This window comes from Mauremys reevesii, linkage group 5 (genome assembly GCF_016161935.1).
Source record: "Mauremys reevesii isolate NIE-2019 linkage group 5, ASM1616193v1, whole genome shotgun sequence".
In the NCBI taxonomy this organism is placed as follows: Eukaryota; Metazoa; Chordata; order Testudines; family Geoemydidae; genus Mauremys; species Mauremys reevesii.
The window spans coordinates 121,161,183-121,177,604 of record NC_052627.1 but is presented as its reverse complement, the minus strand read 5'-3'; the positions used below and the strand labels follow the sequence as shown (position 1 = coordinate 121,177,604).

Below are 16,422 nucleotides of genomic sequence, written 5' to 3'. Positions count from 1 at the left end.
TCTATTTGGCCACAAATGAATACACATGTTTTCATGATTGTTTTTAGAAACTGGAATTAAATGGGTTTACATTTTATCATTCACCTACACTGCAGGAAGCCCAAATAGTATTCTACTCAGGAAAATCAGAAAAAGAGTGATTACAAATGCACATGAAAATGACAGCCTTAAATAGTGTCAAATTAATTTGATTTTTTTTAAATTCTCTTATTTCTGATAAACAAAGGTAATATTTGTAGTGCAGATACAGTATCTATGATTTATTATCTTGGCAGTGGGCCTTTATAAAGATTAACCATTCATCACTTCCTAGACTGATAGCATACACAATCTGAGTGAAATCCACAAGACACCAAACTTGTGCTTCATTAAATAGATGCCGTCAGAAGAAAATAGACAAATAAATCGTGATTTAAATCTTCCTCCATATAGTCTGCATTAACATTCAATTCAAGTCAGCACAAACACACACATGCCACTTTTGTTGTGACATTGCCTATGAACATTTGCAATAGTCCACTTTTGTAATGTTTCACAGCTACATTTCGGCTCTGCCCAGTCGTTAGAAAGAAATTCCCTTGCAAGGCTTAGTGGAATGATGGGATGTTTCACTGAGCCCACAAAGGAAAATCTTTGCAAGGAAGGAACACAAATAACTCAGCAATGCACAGGGATATCATTTACAGTTAAAATGGTGATTTACCTTTTTTTTTTTTTTTAATATTTGCAATAACTTATTTTAAGTGGCTTTCTTTGTATAAACATTGATCAAGATAAAGCTTTTCATAAGCATTCTTATAGCTTTTGTGTGTAGTTCCAGCAGTCCACAGAGTATTAGTTACTTGGCAGTTAATGTGCTATTGAGATATAAAACACCAGTAAGGGAATTAAGAATGATTACCCATTTATTATACATTGCAAGGGCGGCGGGTGGGAGCGGGGCAGAACCCACTAAACAGTACCTAAATGCTTGCATGATTATTTATATTTAAACTACAGCATCTTCTCTGCCAACTGTATAACGAGTCCGTGGTTCATGACCTTGGTATCGCTACATCACTGCTGAGAAATGGATAAAGCAGGAGTCCTCTTTCAGGTGACTACATTGATGTCAATGGGAATTATGCCAGAGTAAAGACTGGCGAATTGACCCTTTAAAAAAAACCAAAAAACCCACAATGCCTATTCTAGGATAGGGAGATGCTTCTGAACAACAAAACATTGAGGCCTTTATTCAGCAAGGTTTATTCAGCAGGGTGAGATATGGTCCTTGCCCAACTTCTAGCAAGTACCCCCAGCTGGAGAACTTAAGTTGACACATGCTTAATTGCCTTGCTGAACTAGGGCCTTAATTAGGATCAGTCAATTGAATGAGGACAGGGTTTTTTTTCCTATTTAATATAGAGAGAGTTCTTACAATGATTATGAGAAAGCTCTTCCTCTTCTATTATATAACCATCAGCACTCTAAACATAGGAACTGCCCAACTGGGTCAGACCCAAGGTCCATTAAGTCCGTTATCCTGTCTCTAACACTGATGCTTCTAATCAGATGCTTCAGAGGAAAACGCAAAACCCCAACTCCATGCTGGACAATTGTTCTAGTCTATACTATTTTTCTGTTCCGTTTAATAACCTGCTGATGGGCAAAGGCCTGTTTGTATTATTCACACAGAACTCCCGTGAAGTCCAAAGGAAGTTTGCACGACTAAGACAAGCCGGGTTTGAACTGACAGCATTTCCCTACATCTCCAGGCAGGGTGAGATATGGTCCTGCAGGGCAGCAGGGTGCAGAGGGGCTGATTTGTCAGTAGAACCTCCAGGGGAATGCTGCCAGAATGGAGGTGCTGCTTCAGCAACACTGTTCCTCAACCCTGCCAGGGGCCCCACAGTGGGAAAGCCCCTGCATTCCATGCAGGAAACCTACTCAGTATGGGTGAAATTCACCCCTATGCAGAGAGCCAGCATGAGACCTGGGCATCACTTAAACTCTCAAAATAGGCCCCAGATGGACCTAAGTGTTGAATGGGACTTGGGCTGGGCCACTGCACAGGGGAGAATTCCACCCTAAATGTTCACAATGGGTCTTCAGCAGGATAACTGAGCCTCTTCCAAAAGGCTGCTGTGAAGTGTTGACAGCTCTGTTTATTTGCTAGAGGCAAAACTCACACACACCTGAGTGAACTGATGGCAAACGCTCAATGGGCGTTACCTGAGCGGCAACCAGCAGCAATGCTGAGTCACTGTTATGTCACAAATGCTCTCTCAAGTATCAGTTACATCTACAATATATCTAGGCTTTTCGCAACCTACTCCCAGTTCTTCAAAGCCTGGATTTACACTGCAGCTGAAAGAGTATTTTATAGTTGTGAGTGTTAACAGTCAAGAGTCTTTATGAGTGTCTCCTGGGAGAAGAAAACTGTTCATTGTTCTTTACTAATTATTCTGAGAGACTAGAGGAGCAGTAAAGGCCGGGGAAGAGTCGTGTGGCTGCTCCATAATTATTCAGTTGTGGCCCAAAGGATTTAGCTCCAGCAGATTGCTGACTTCCTTGGTTCTTGCTCAGTCAAGAAGCCATATTTGTAAAGCCCTGAGCTGTAGAATATAATCCCTTTTGTCTTTTCGGGCACTTCTCTTCACAGCCTTGTTTTTCTCCCTATATTCTTTGTTCGCAGCTTTCTGTTGTTCATCCCTTATATTATATTATATATATATATATATAAAATATATATATATTATATTACCAGTCTGTCAAGAGAGGCACAGACAGCAGCCGCACGGGGCGACACAAGAACTGTGTATAGAATCACGAGGACTTTGACAGGAGGGTTCAGCAATAGGTCAACAGCGGTTAGAGGAAAGAATGGGAGAATATTGATAGAAGAGAAAGAACAAATCAATCGATGGGCAGAGCATTTCAGAGAGACTTTAAAAAGATCAAATCCTGAAGAGGTAGTTGAAATAGAGGAAACGAGTTTTCAGATGGAGGTAGAATGTGGGCCTATCATAGAGCGAGAGATAGAAGAGGCTATTAGACAGACAAAAGCAAACAGGGCACCAGGTGAAGATAGAATAACCACAGAAATGCTGAAAGCAGACCTGAATACGAGTGCCGGGATTCTAAAGGAGCTATTCAACAAGGTGTGGGAAGAAGAGAAGGTACCTGAAGCATGGAAGAAAGGTATCATCGTGAAATTACCAAAGGAGGGTGATTTGTCTTTGTGTGGTAATTGGAGAGGTATAAACTTGCTATCAGTGCTCGGGAAGGTTTTCTGCAGAGTTCTGTTACAGAGAATAAGACAAGCAGTAGAAGAGATCCTGAGGGAAGAACAAACAGGATTTAGGAGTGGGAGAGGATGTGTTGATCAGATATTTGTATTACGTACGATAATGGAACAATCTCTTGAATGGAACTCGCCACTGTTCATTAATTACCTCGACTTTGAGAAGGCATTTGATAGCGTCCACCATCCATCTCTCTGGAATATCTTGAAAATATATGGATTCCCTTCGAAAGTGATTAACATCTTCAAAGATATGTATGCCGGCAATAAGTGTTGTGTTCGCCATGAAGGACAGCAGAGCGAGTGGTTCCATGTGAGAACGGGAGTTAGACAAGGGTGCGTTATTTCGCCCATCCTATTTCTTGTGGTCATAGATTGGGTGATGCGGAAAGCCACTGAAGATAGGCCAAGAGGGATCGCACGGGGACCCTCTGGTCATATTGAAGACTGTGACTTTGCGGATGACATCGCCCTGATTTCAAGCTCTCAGACGGACCTCCAGGAGAAGACTGATAGAGTAGGTAGAGCAGCAAGGTGCGTAGGACTTAATATCCATGCCGGTAAGAGCAAAATAATGAAAGTAAAAACAGCCAGCTCGACGAAGACAGTGTTATGTGACGTAGAATTGGAGGAGGTGAATGACTTCAAATATCTTGGTAGTTACATATCGGCTGATGGCAATATTCAGAAGGAGATATCTACCAGAATCGGTCTTGCAGCAAATGCATTCTATAGACTTCAGAATATTTGGAGGTCAACCATCTTGCAAATGAAAACCAAGGTAGAGATCTACAGGTCGAACGTCCGCTCTGTGTTGCTCTATGCGGCGGAAACATGGAGGACCAACAAGAAGATAGAAAGTCGGCTTCGGGGCTTTGAAGGAAGGTGTCTTAGGCGAATTCTTAACATACATTGGCCGCAGCGTATCACCAATGTTGAAGTGAGACGATTAACGGGCATCAACAATATAGTGGATGAAGCCAAACAACAAAGATGGAGGTGGCTGGGGCATGTGTTGAGAATGGATGCTGACAGACACCCTCATATTGCCCTACAATGGACACCTCAAGGAAGAAGGAGGAGAGGTAGACCATTGGGGACGTGGCTAAGGACCATTGAAGAGGAAATGAAAGGTATGGGAATGAAGTGGGATGAAATCTGCTGTCTCGCTCAAGAACAAAATGAATGGAGGAGAGTAGTTGGCGCCTTATGCTCCACAGGGAGTAAATAAGAAGAAGAAGAAGAAGAGCTGTAGAATGTCATAAGAAATATATAAAAAAAGAAGGTAATGAGTGAGTCTGTTAAACTAGGAACTATCTTCCTCATGGAACAAGGTTTGAGGGCTAATCAATGCCTCTGACCTACATGTAAGTCACAATAGTTTTGGCAAGCGTAGCCCTTAGGAACAATCTATGACATTTATATGCAGAGCTGGAGAGGGCAAATGGAAATACATTTCTTCCATGGGCTTTTCCTTTGTTTATGGGAAAGATTAATGTTTCCCTTGAAGATTTAGGGGCAAATGCTGCCCAGCACATGAGCACAATAAGCCTGACCCAAAAGCCAGAGAAGTTAATGGGAGTCTTTCAACTAACTTCAGTGGGCTCTGGATCAACCCCTATCTGCTTGGGTAGAGCAGACACATTTAAGAGAGCTGGGACGCAGGTAGATATGTCCTCTGCTACACGCATCCTGCTATTCAGGGTGGGATTCCATGGTGTAGGCATGTGGATGGGGACATGATGTGCAGTGATCCTGTTTCACTCCTAATTCCTTGGTTCCTTTGTTAGGAAAAGGAGACTGAAAAGCACAAGGGCAGAGAAATCTGCAGGGTGCTCAGATGCTACTTTGCAACAAAAATAGTATGTGTAACTATTCATTTGGATTGCTTTTTCAATGCGAGCTTACAGGAGATGGCTTTTCTTTTCATATCATTGTACCGGAGGTGTCTGGGTGCTGTGCTGTTACATGTGTCTAGCTAAGGATTATCCACACCGTACATTGTGGAGGATAGGTTGTTGTGTTGTTGAACTACAAGATTGTTTTATGTTTGCATTGTTAGTTGTTTTATCTTGAGCAACCTTGACTGTCACACAACATTTCAACATACAAGAAAGTTAATGCTTCCTGGCAAGTAATGTTTTTCCCCGTCAAAGAAAATAAAAGCAAAAGAGAGAAGAAGTTGTTCATATTAGCCATTTGGATCCCCTATCCTCAGCATCAAACAATGGATCAGGAGCTGCTTTCCATCTGAACAATACAATGGCTAATACCAAACTTGATGTGCAGTTCTACGGCGAGAGCATCAGCCACGAGGCTAATCCAAAGTATCTTGGTGTTACACTGGACAGTAGTTTGACCTTTCGACAACACCTCCAGAACACCCGTGATAAGGTCAGGTCTCATGTCACGCTTATTGGAAAATTGGACGGAACATCATGGGGCTCCAGTCCACAGACCTTACAAACCACAACAATTGCCTTGGCATAGTCTGCAGCTGAATATTGTGCGCCAGTGTAGTCTCACAGCAGTCACACTCAACTTCTTGACACTCAACTCAATAATGCTAGATGCATAGTGTCAGGGATGCTCAAATCAACTCATGTTGACTGGCTCCCAATCCTATCACCGACCCTGCTGAGGAACCACCGGGTTTTGATTTATGTCGGAGAGACTAGTGCAGATTGAATCGCATCAGGACATCTCATGGGAGATGTGAACAAACCCTCTTTAAATGGAAAATGAGGCAAACATCTGTATGCGACTGTAGTCATCAGGCACAAACAATGGAGCACATCATATCTGAGTGTCCCCTTCGCTCTTTTGCCGGTGGCCTGATGGACCTTCACCAGCTCACTGCTGCAACAATGTGCTGGCTATCAAACTTAGATATACATTTGTAGTCGTTGCTACCTACCCAAGCCATACGAAAGAAGAAGGAAGGATTCACGCCATCCAAATTGTGCTCAATGCATTCAGTTTGTTCCCAGATGATCTCGAATACCAGCACTGCTATAAAATGGCTGTTGTGTCTGCTCTTTATACAATATTATGAATATGAAGAAACCACACGGACCAAACTGGGTTCCACGTAACTGGGTTTATTAGCTATACACAAGACAGACAGGGCCCAGCTACATCTACACAAGGCTACGCTGCTAGGTTCTGGTGGCTTCTGCAAACAGAATACAGGAAGGCCCACTGGATGGTTCACAGCGTATTTCCTCTACACTAACTACAGTAACTGACAAATCATTCTGAACATTGGACTGTTCAGTGTGCTCATGAGCATGTTACAATGCTAATAAGCACGCTAAACAGTAGCAAGGACAATATGTACTGTAAAAATGGGCTCTGAGCCAAAACCCCAGATCTGAGCATCCGAATTTCAGGCAAATTCATTTCCAAGGCTGGAGTTTTTGGCTGCCCATACTGAAGGACTGTACCAAAACAGCACCTCTGAACTCCAGATTTTTTATTCAAGTCATGTATTTTGAAGATTGGATGCATCTCTGGTAAAAAGCACTTTACCACTCCCATCTGCTCAATTTCTAGCAGACACTCTTGAGGTTCAAGCTACATATCACTGAAGGCAGACAGGTGTCTGCCAGATGTAGGATTTGTCCTCACTGGAAAAAAAAAAGGAGGGGGGTTGTTACAGAGGGATAATTAACACATGGTAGCTATCCTGCTGTAAAGTCCTAGGAAACAAGTCTCTGTAGCTTCTCACATGAGGTAGCTGGCCAGATCAACACTACCCCACCCTCCCCAAGATGCCTCATAGCAAAAATGAGAGCACCTTGTCTCCACTAGGATTTTACAGCAGCAGAGCCAACTTGTGCTATTTATCCCATTGCAATAAAAACCCACCTTTTTGGCACAGAAGCCATAACCCAAGCTTAGGTTCACTGTCAAACTCTCCCAAAATCTTCCCCTGGGATTGACTCCACTTGCAAAGAGCTGTCCTCAAATTTCTGATCTGCTTTCAAGCCCGTTTGGGCATCCAGGACCATTTTTCTTTAGTCATAGCTGGGGAATCTCTCGCCGACTTCCATACATTTCACCCAGAGCCTTACTAAATAGAAGGAAAAGGCCTGAATTTAGTTCTCAGGAAAATGATCCTGCCCTGGCCCATCCGGGCAGCTCTCACCAGATCAGGAAAGATATGCAATATGTATGACTGGAACATTCGTTTTCTTTTCACGCTGCTACAGTTGCCAAAATAAACCCTTCTTGAGATACAGACAAAAAAGTTATTAACATAGTAAGCGTATGCCCTGATTGCTGCATTCCTCATGGCATTCCCTGTGGACTTTCTAGCTGCACAGGACTTCTAGTCAATGTTCTGAAAGCTTGATTTGTTTGTATATGCATTTCAGGGATTTAACTCTATCACCACTTTACGGCAGTTTGCAGATAAAGAAACACACACCCCACATACAAATACAGGTGCCCAGATCTTAGGCTGCATCTGAACTGTGCTCAGTAAAACTCATGGTCGCGAGGGGTTCAAAGGTGACTATGACCTTTACAAAATTAGCCCCTGCATGGCTTATCTGTGGCATAAAGAAGAACGTAGGAACATAGGAATTGCAAGACTGGATCAGACCCAAGGTCCACCTATTCCAGTGTCCTATCTCTAATAGTAACCAGAACCAGATGCTTCAGAGGAAGCACACAATAGGCAGATGTGGAGTAATCTGCCTCCTGCATTAGATCTAATCCTGGGCTCTAATACTTAGAGATTGACTTAAACTTTGAATCATGATGTTCAATATCCCTTGCAAAATTTGTTTTCATTAATGAGGATAACTGGATATTCTTGATATCTATATAAAACTCCAACCTGATTTTGAATCATGCTAAGGTCGTGGCCTCAATTACATCCTGTCGCAATGAGTTTCACATTCTGATCATGCAGTGGGTGAAGAATTATTGCCTTATCAGTTTCCTGAGTTAATACAGTTAATTTATATACCTAGCAGAGTTCTAAGTATTTAGATTTTCCCCTCCAATGTGTATTACTTTGCATTTATCAATATTAAATTTCATTTCCCATCATGTTGTCCATTCCCCTATCTTGTTTAAGGTCTCTTTGAAATTCCTCACTGTTCTCTTTGATCCTGACAAATTTAAATTACTATCATCTGCAAATTTTGCTACCTCAGTACTACCAGATCATTAATAAATATTAACGAACACAGGACCTGGTATGGAACCTTGATGAAGCTAATGTTAACCTTTTGCCATGATGCATATTAACCATTTAATCCTAATCTTTGTTCTTTGTCTACTTGCCAGTTTATGATCAGTGACCCTGCTTTGTCTCTCACCCAATAACTACTTAGCTTTTTTAGTAGCCATTGTGCAGGACCTCAACAAAAAACCTTTTAGAAGTCTAAATAAATGATGTCAACCAGTCCTCCTCTATGCAAATGTTCAAGACATTTTAAGAGATTAGTGAGACACAACTTTCCTTTGCAGAAACTGTACTGGTTAGACACTATCAGATCACAATCTCCAGCCTTTTGTTACTGTGTTTTTAATTTCGGTTTCAACCAATTTGCCAGGTACAGATGTAAGACAGGCTGGTCTAGAATTCCCCAAATCACCTTTAGAGCCTTCTTTCAATATAGGTACAAGACTTGCTACCCTCCAGTCCTCTCAAGCAGTGGCTGTATTTAATGAGCGATTGCATTTTTTGCTTGGTTAGAAGCTCAGCCATGTCATGCCTTAACTTCTTCAGAACTCTCGGCTGCACCCTCTGGGCCTGGCACCCTTTTTAATTATTGCATTTAAATTCAAGGCCCTGAGAACCATTCTGGTAGTTGTAGACCACCAGAGTACAGAAATGTCCCAGCCACAACCTCTTTCACTGATCACCACCCCCTATATGGAGAGGGGTCTTAATATGGTCAGATCCAGCAGGTTCATGGGTGCTTATGCCACCAAAATAGCAAGCAGCACCCACAAAGCACCCCCATGGCACATAAAGATCACCACCGACCTCTCCCATCAGTAAATCCACTATCTATATTTATGGTGAGACCTATCCCAAATCCCTATTAACAATGGGCTCTGTTCACTCCCACTAGAGCAAATTCCAACACCAGGCAGGCCTGATGAGAATTCCCTCCAGGGACCGCAGGGGCTGATAACCCCACCCACTATCCCTCTAAAACATCCCTCCCCAGTGGAAACCTAATCTCTGCAGGAAGCTCTGCCAGAGTATCGCCAATGGAGGCTGCCCAAGAAATGCAGAGAATCAGTGCATCTCCCTGCTATCCTAACCATGCCTGCTCCCCAGCAAGCTCTGCCCACTTCTGCCTTGGTGCCTGGCTCCTTAGTTATTATTCCCAGAGAGCATCTAACCACGCTAGCCACTTTCCAGAATAAAGACACATGTCATGCGTTAACCATCCCCTACCGTTACCATGTTCTGGCAAGTGCAATTCTTGGTGGTTCTGTTGTCTGATAGATTTGTGGAAGTGGGTATAGTGTGTGGTATGCATGTTTGGATGCATCTTATTAATGTGATCAATAGTCCAACAAAATTAGAATTAACTGTTTTAAAAACCTCTAATCTAAATACGTAAGACACATTTAAAAACAATTATTTTAATGGTTAAACAAAAGGTTTAAAACAAACAAAAGGAAGTTCTTCTACTCACAGCGCACAGTCAGCCTGTGGAAATCCTTGCCTGAGGAGGTTGTGAAGGCTAGGACCATAATAGGATTTAAAAGAGAACTGGATAAATTCATGGAGGTTAAGTCCATCAATGGCTACTAGCCAGGATGGGTAAGGAATGGTGTCCCTAGCCTCTGTTTGTCAAAGGATGGAGATGGATGGCAGGAGAGGGATCACTTGATCATTACCTGTTAGGTTCACTCCCTCTGGGATACCTGGTATTGGCCACTGTCGGTAGACAGGATACTGGGCTGGATGGAACTTTGGTCTGACCTAATATGGCCATTCTTATGTTCTTCTATCCTCTGCTTAGGGCAGAAGTCATTTGCTTTTAATTGCCTTTCGTAGTGTGTGACAGGTGACTTTCGCAGTGTTTAGTAAGCCCACGAGTACTTTTATAACCACACAAGCGCCCAACGCCTGTGGAGACTGCTCAGGCCTTTGGAAACATGCCGATCCCTGCTCCTAGCCCAAGGAGACCTACAACAGAGGTCAGAGCCTCGCCCCAGAGCAGAGAGCTGGAGCTGTCAGCTAGAACAGGCACCATTGCACTGGATACTTCTCCCGCCGCACACACATAGCTCACACTGAGCCTGAAAGTATTCCTGTGGGCAGGGCAGCGGAAAGCCACATGTGACAGCAGTGGTGGAGCATGCTGGCTGAGGCAACTTCGGAAAAGGATGAAGTGCGGGTCAAAAAATTTTTTGAATGAAAAGTCAACTAGAGCTGCGAACCTCAGACTTTTTGCTGACTAATAGTCTGGCTTTTGCTCTTTAGATAGGAAACCCTTCGGTGCAGAGAACATGTCCTCCTCTATATTTGTACTGGTCACTAGTACACGGGTCTACATCCTAAATGAGGCCCATGGGCACTTCCACAATACATATATCAAGTCAATAACGATCAGACCTACTTCACACTGCACATGCTCAGAGGCCTAACACAGGTATTAGCATAGCCACTTCTCTGTTCACTTTACATCATGGCACTAACAGAACTTCTATACAAATAAACAACATGATACCCATCCTCACAACCTTGAAAACACAACAGGAAAAGCACACACATTGCAATTTCTTTACTGTGTTGTCACTACTCCCCACAGTGCAAAATACAGTGGTGTTGCTCTCACTGCACACAACACATCTGTTTGAGTCACTGAGAATTTGGGGGTAATTTTTATGAACTAGAAAGGCCTTCGCTTTGGAATACAAGCACCATACATATTTCAACACTGCTGAATGAAAGTAGCTTATCATCGGTCTCTTCTACCACGAAAACATGCATGGACGGCTCGCAGCTTCTTTCTCATATTCTTTCTCCCACCCACTCACTCACCTCCTGACAACTTAGGAAGGGTGGAAATGATCCAGCAATGTACAGTGGAGTTAGTGCATTCACCCGTCACTTCCTCAGTGCTGATGTATTGCCACTCCCTACAACTGGGGCAAGGGCACGGGGGCAGTGCACCTTTTTAACCATTATGGTTAGTCGATTAAATATTTAGTAAAAACTCATGGTTGTGCTTCCCTTGCTACCTCAGTGTCCTGGACTAGAGGGCTGAGGGCACGAGAAAACAAAGGGAACATATGGATGTTGGGACAACTGGTTCAAAAACATTAGTTACAACCAATTTTGATGTTGGTCTGCCATGCATATGCATAACCCCAGACCTAGAGAAGGGAGCTGGTGCGTGTTTCTTGCCTGCAATCTGCCAGTTTCTTGATCAAAATCTGTGCTTTTTGGAAAGCCCGGCAGTCTCCCAGCTGTAAACAATTACTACATCTGGCCCCTGTGAGCCACCCCTCCCCCAGTCCCCAGTGGAGTCCAGCTCCACAAACTTCCGACACCTGCTAAGAGGGATAAATTGGATACTTGATCATTTGACCTCTTCTAGGAATGAACTCTCAGCTCACTGTAGTGTTTCAGGGATGTTTTAAAGAGACAGAATCGCTTTCCCTGCTTTACAGGCTTGTCCCAAACTTTTTCCCCCACCCCTCCATGCAAAAGCGGGAAAAAAGCCTTTCTATGCCTTTAAAAGTATTCGACAGCCCCACAATCCTAGGGTGGTACAGTAGGATTTTTATGCCTGGTGAATCCTTTAAGGACAGAGTGCTATATTTGTGAAAACTTTAAGCTGTATTGAACTTAGAATTCCAGGGAGGCCAAATCCTCCACCGGCATAAATCAGCGCAGCTGTATTGATTTAAATGGAGCCACTCTGGTTCACACCAGCAGAGGAGCTAGCTCACATCTGTGTCCTTTAGCTCCCCTTGCTACTAAAATACAGATATGCACTGAAACTCGAGATGGGCCTGATCAGATCCAGATTAGAATGCTCCAACTGTCAGGGGTCTTTGGATCTGGGGGCTTGGTTCAAGCCAATTGCTAATCTAAAGAAGTATTTTCTCCCACACAGCTCATCTTCTCATTCATCTACCAGATCCTTCAACGAAGCCATAGGGCTGCAGCTGTGATGTCACAATCAAGCCATGGCAACAGACCTCTGTAATAAATAGGGCATTGACTGCATTACTGGGATAAACAGGAAAAAAACACTGGGCTGTCAGGGAAGACCTGCTTCTAACACAGATACCTTCAGTAACAATAAAAAATATACCAAAGATGATTGGAATGGTAGATTAGATCATACTTTACACGTAGACAGCAGATTCCAGCATCATACAAGGATCTCCAGAGCTTTACAGATATTAATAAACAAAGCTTCAGCACTCAGATACGAGGCAGCTCACTATTATTATAACCTTTTACAGGTGGACAAACCGAGGAACAGAGTGTATACGTGACATGCTCAAAGTCAGTGGCAGTGCCAGGAACAGGAATCCTGACTCCCAGTCTTCTGCTCCAATGATTAGACAAACATTCAGTCTGCTTACTGACGGCCCAGTTCTACCCTGCTGTGAAAGCTGGGCTTTTTGTCTGAGCAGCGGATCTAGTTTCCAAGGGAAAAACCATCAAGAACTTCTACTGAGGATGACTACTAGCATCCTCTCAGTATGTGGGGATTTACAGATATCCTACACAATACTGAGAGTCTGGCTGTGAGTCCAGTCCATTCCAGAACGTCCCCACACACTGTGTATGATCAGTATATAAAGTTTAGCACAGTAACACTGTGAAACTTACCAAGACAAATAGAATGAATGTTAGCAGATTAAAAAAAGACACAAAGATCTAATTGTACATGTCACAGGAAAGCGCCACCGTAGTTCAGCTCAAACGTCAGGCTCTTTATGCTTATACTTCTGCATTTTTAACTGAAATCTGGAATCGGATTTTCAGTTCTGCTTTCACTGCATATCTTTTTGCCCCCACTATTTGCAGGGAAAATCTTAACACCAGGGTTAGTTGCTGGTGTGTAGTAAGCACTTTAGGCATCAAAATACAAATCATGAATTAAAATGTCCAAGTGATCTTAAATGTCCCTATTGGAGTTCAGGGCTAGCTTCACCTTTGACGCTTCTCAAACTCCCCAAGTGCAACCCCTCCAGGTGACAGACCCTGAGCCTTCACCTCTCTGGGGTGGAATCTCACAATTCTCCCACTCTTTAGAGGTGGTCCCCAAGTGCAGCATGCCTGAGTACCAACTATCCGGGGGTAGCCGTGTTAGTCTGTATCCACAAAAACAACAGGGAGTCCAGTGGCACCTTAAAGACTAGCAGATTTATTTGAGCATAAGCTTTTGTGGGTAAAAAACCCACTTCTTCAGATGCATTTTCACTCCATGCATCTGAAGAAGTGGGTTTTTTACCCTGAAAGTTTATGCCCAAATAAATCTGTTAGTCTTTAAGGTGCCTCCGGACTCCCTGATGGTTTTGAGTACCAACTGTGATTGCTCAGCAGGCCCGACTGGACTCAGCTACCCTGCAAGGTTCCCTTCAGGAGCCGCAACCAGTGTGTGAACACAGTGACCCAGAACAGCCTTTGCAAAACAAAGTATTGTTTAATCCTAACAGCAGGAGCAAAGCAGAACAGGAAAAAACAAAGTCTACCTGCATCTTTCTTACCTAGGCCTAGCTTACCCCAGACTCCCCAACCTCAGGGCTGGGGGACACTCTACCCCAGCCCTGCAGTCTCAGCCTTTGCCGCCTTTGTGCTCCGTAGGCTCAGTTTTTATCCACTCCACGTTCCCTGTTTCAGTTTCCATCCATGTACTAAAAAGCTCAGCGAAATAATGACATTAATTATTACAAAGAAATTTTAAAATCCGAACTGGCCGTTTCTCTAAAAGGCTGTAGTTCACATACGAGTTAATTTAGGGACGTTCTATGGCCTGTCTTCTACAGGAGGTCAGAGTCGATGATCACAATGGTGCCTTCTGGCCTTGGAATCTATGAAATGTAATGAACCAAAGACAGTTGCACTCAGCTGGGACAATGCACAGAGCAAAGACCCTCCCTTGAATGAAGGGGAAGAGTTGGGGACAAAGCATTTTTGATTTAGGAGAGCTGGCAATGGAATGACCTTCCAGAGGAGATTAGATTAATCCAGAGTCTGATGGTCTTTAGGAGGCGCTGCAAAACTTTCCCCTTTAATAAAGCTTTTCCACCATAACAAGGATAAAGCTCACCACAACCACCCCTCCCTCTCCTACCCATCCCCTCCCCCCAATTTAAAAAAAACACAAGCCCCAAGCAGAGTTTTCAATAACCCAGAAAGGGAGATGGGCCAGAGATGCCATGAAGTTAGCTAGGAACTTGACTATCAACAATTAGTGTGGAAGGTTCTCAGATACTATGGTGATGAGCAGCAGTATGAACCCTTGTGATGAGGTACAAAATATTTTAAACAAAGAACAGAGATTGCTTGGCAGTAGAGGGACGTCAAGAAGAAAATCTAAAGGCATTTCTTGAGTTATTACTTGTGCTGCATTTCTGCTGGTCACGTTATTCAGTAGATAGTTTGAAAGTCTCAGTAGTTCACAGCTATTCAAATTAGTTTTATGTTTCTTTATATTGACAGAAAATAAAGGAAACGCCAATGTGTCTCCACACAGGCTATGACAGTTGGCAAGCCCTCCAAGCAGTCTGAAATTAATACTAGTGCTCCCTGGTGACAAATTCAAGTGATGACAGCTTATTGGGAATCTCACAGAAGTAGCTCTCTCAGGAGGGGCTGCTCTGGAGCACAACGTCTGAGGGAAGAGTGAGTGAGAAGTTTAGTGAGTGAGTGAGTGCCATTGCCTCTGTGTGGCCAGGATTTCACACTCAGTCCTTAGATCCCATGGTTACAGAGGCTGGCAACATAGACAGCATGAAGGTGCCAAATGACTTGAAAAGGGCCTTCACATCACCTGCAATATGACCGATAAGACACCCTAGTGTGCCATAAGACATTCACTTCCACCTTTAATAGATGCTGAAGGGCAATACGTCCTCCACCTTCAGCCAACTCATGCAAAACCTTCACAGCCAAGGACTGTGTTAAGAGCATGCCTAGTAAACAAGAAAAATATGGGACTGGAAATCCATTATCCAAAATTGGTGCGTCAAAAATTAGGCCCAACTGGTGGACAAAAAATGAGGGGATGGGCTATTCTACCCATCATTCCCTTCTGGGTTCCTTTAGAAGAAATATTTGGGGGGAGGGGAAATGGGGAGGAGGCAACCACCATGCTGGCTGACCAAAAGACAAGAGAAAGGAGTGAGTTGCACCATCATGGCTACCATCCCCACCATCTCCTGGGATGCTGGGCCTGCTTCATCCTAATCCTGGGAGATGTTCTGACCAGGCCAGAAAGTGGGACCCAGATGACATAGACAGCTGGGATGTGAGACTTTGTCATCACCACCACCATCATGTTGCTGCCCCCCTCCAAGTGTCCTTTTCCTTACCCACTTTATTTCTTCACCTTCCTATCCCTCTCCTTTTGCTGTCTGTCTAACACAAGTCTGGCTTAGCTGGCCACAAGTGAATAGTTTGAAACACTGCTGTAAGCCTGTGAACAGAAAGGCAGCTAAAAGCAAAGCCCTGAACAGCCCAATGCTGGTACAAGGTTTGCCGGGTCTCAGAGTATCTGATAGGATCATGTGCTGTGCCTATGTTTTTCCAGCCTTGAGGTTGCAAGGGAGAGCCAATACCAGAGAGAGGTGGGGTGAGGTCATATCTCTGACTGGACCAATTTCTGAAGAAGAGCTCTGTCTAAGCTCTACGGCCTGTCTCTTTCACCAACAGAAGTTGGTCCAAAAAAAGATATTAACTCACCCACCTTGTCTCCCTAATTTCCCGGGACCGACACAGCTACAACAACACTGCAGACAATCCATACCAGAGACAGAAGCTGCACTTTCTATCTTTGCTGTTCATTTCTTTCACCTTTTCTGGGTTGCCTTCCAGGAAATGCAACTGGACTTTAACAACAGCAACGACAACAGCTCCAGCCCCTCTCAAATAAATTCTTCTCTTGTCTCAAAAAAGCCCATTTAAGAGA

The 16,422-nt window shown here is 43.6% G+C and overlaps 1 long non-coding RNA gene across 2 annotated transcripts in view; it reads right to left on the bottom strand.

Annotated features, from left to right (window-relative positions):
- Positions 1-6,661: 6,661 nt before the first annotated feature.
- LOC120407125 overlaps positions 6,662-16,422 on the bottom strand; it is a 53,611-nt gene continuing 43,850 nt past the window's right edge. For both annotated transcript variants that reach the window (XR_005599806.1, XR_005599805.1), the window contains exons 3-4: positions 7,154-7,358; positions 6,662-6,912 (exon numbers count right to left, since the gene is read on the bottom strand). This is a non-coding gene — a long non-coding RNA (uncharacterized LOC120407125). The remainder of the gene's footprint in view (positions 6,913-7,153; positions 7,359-16,422) is intronic.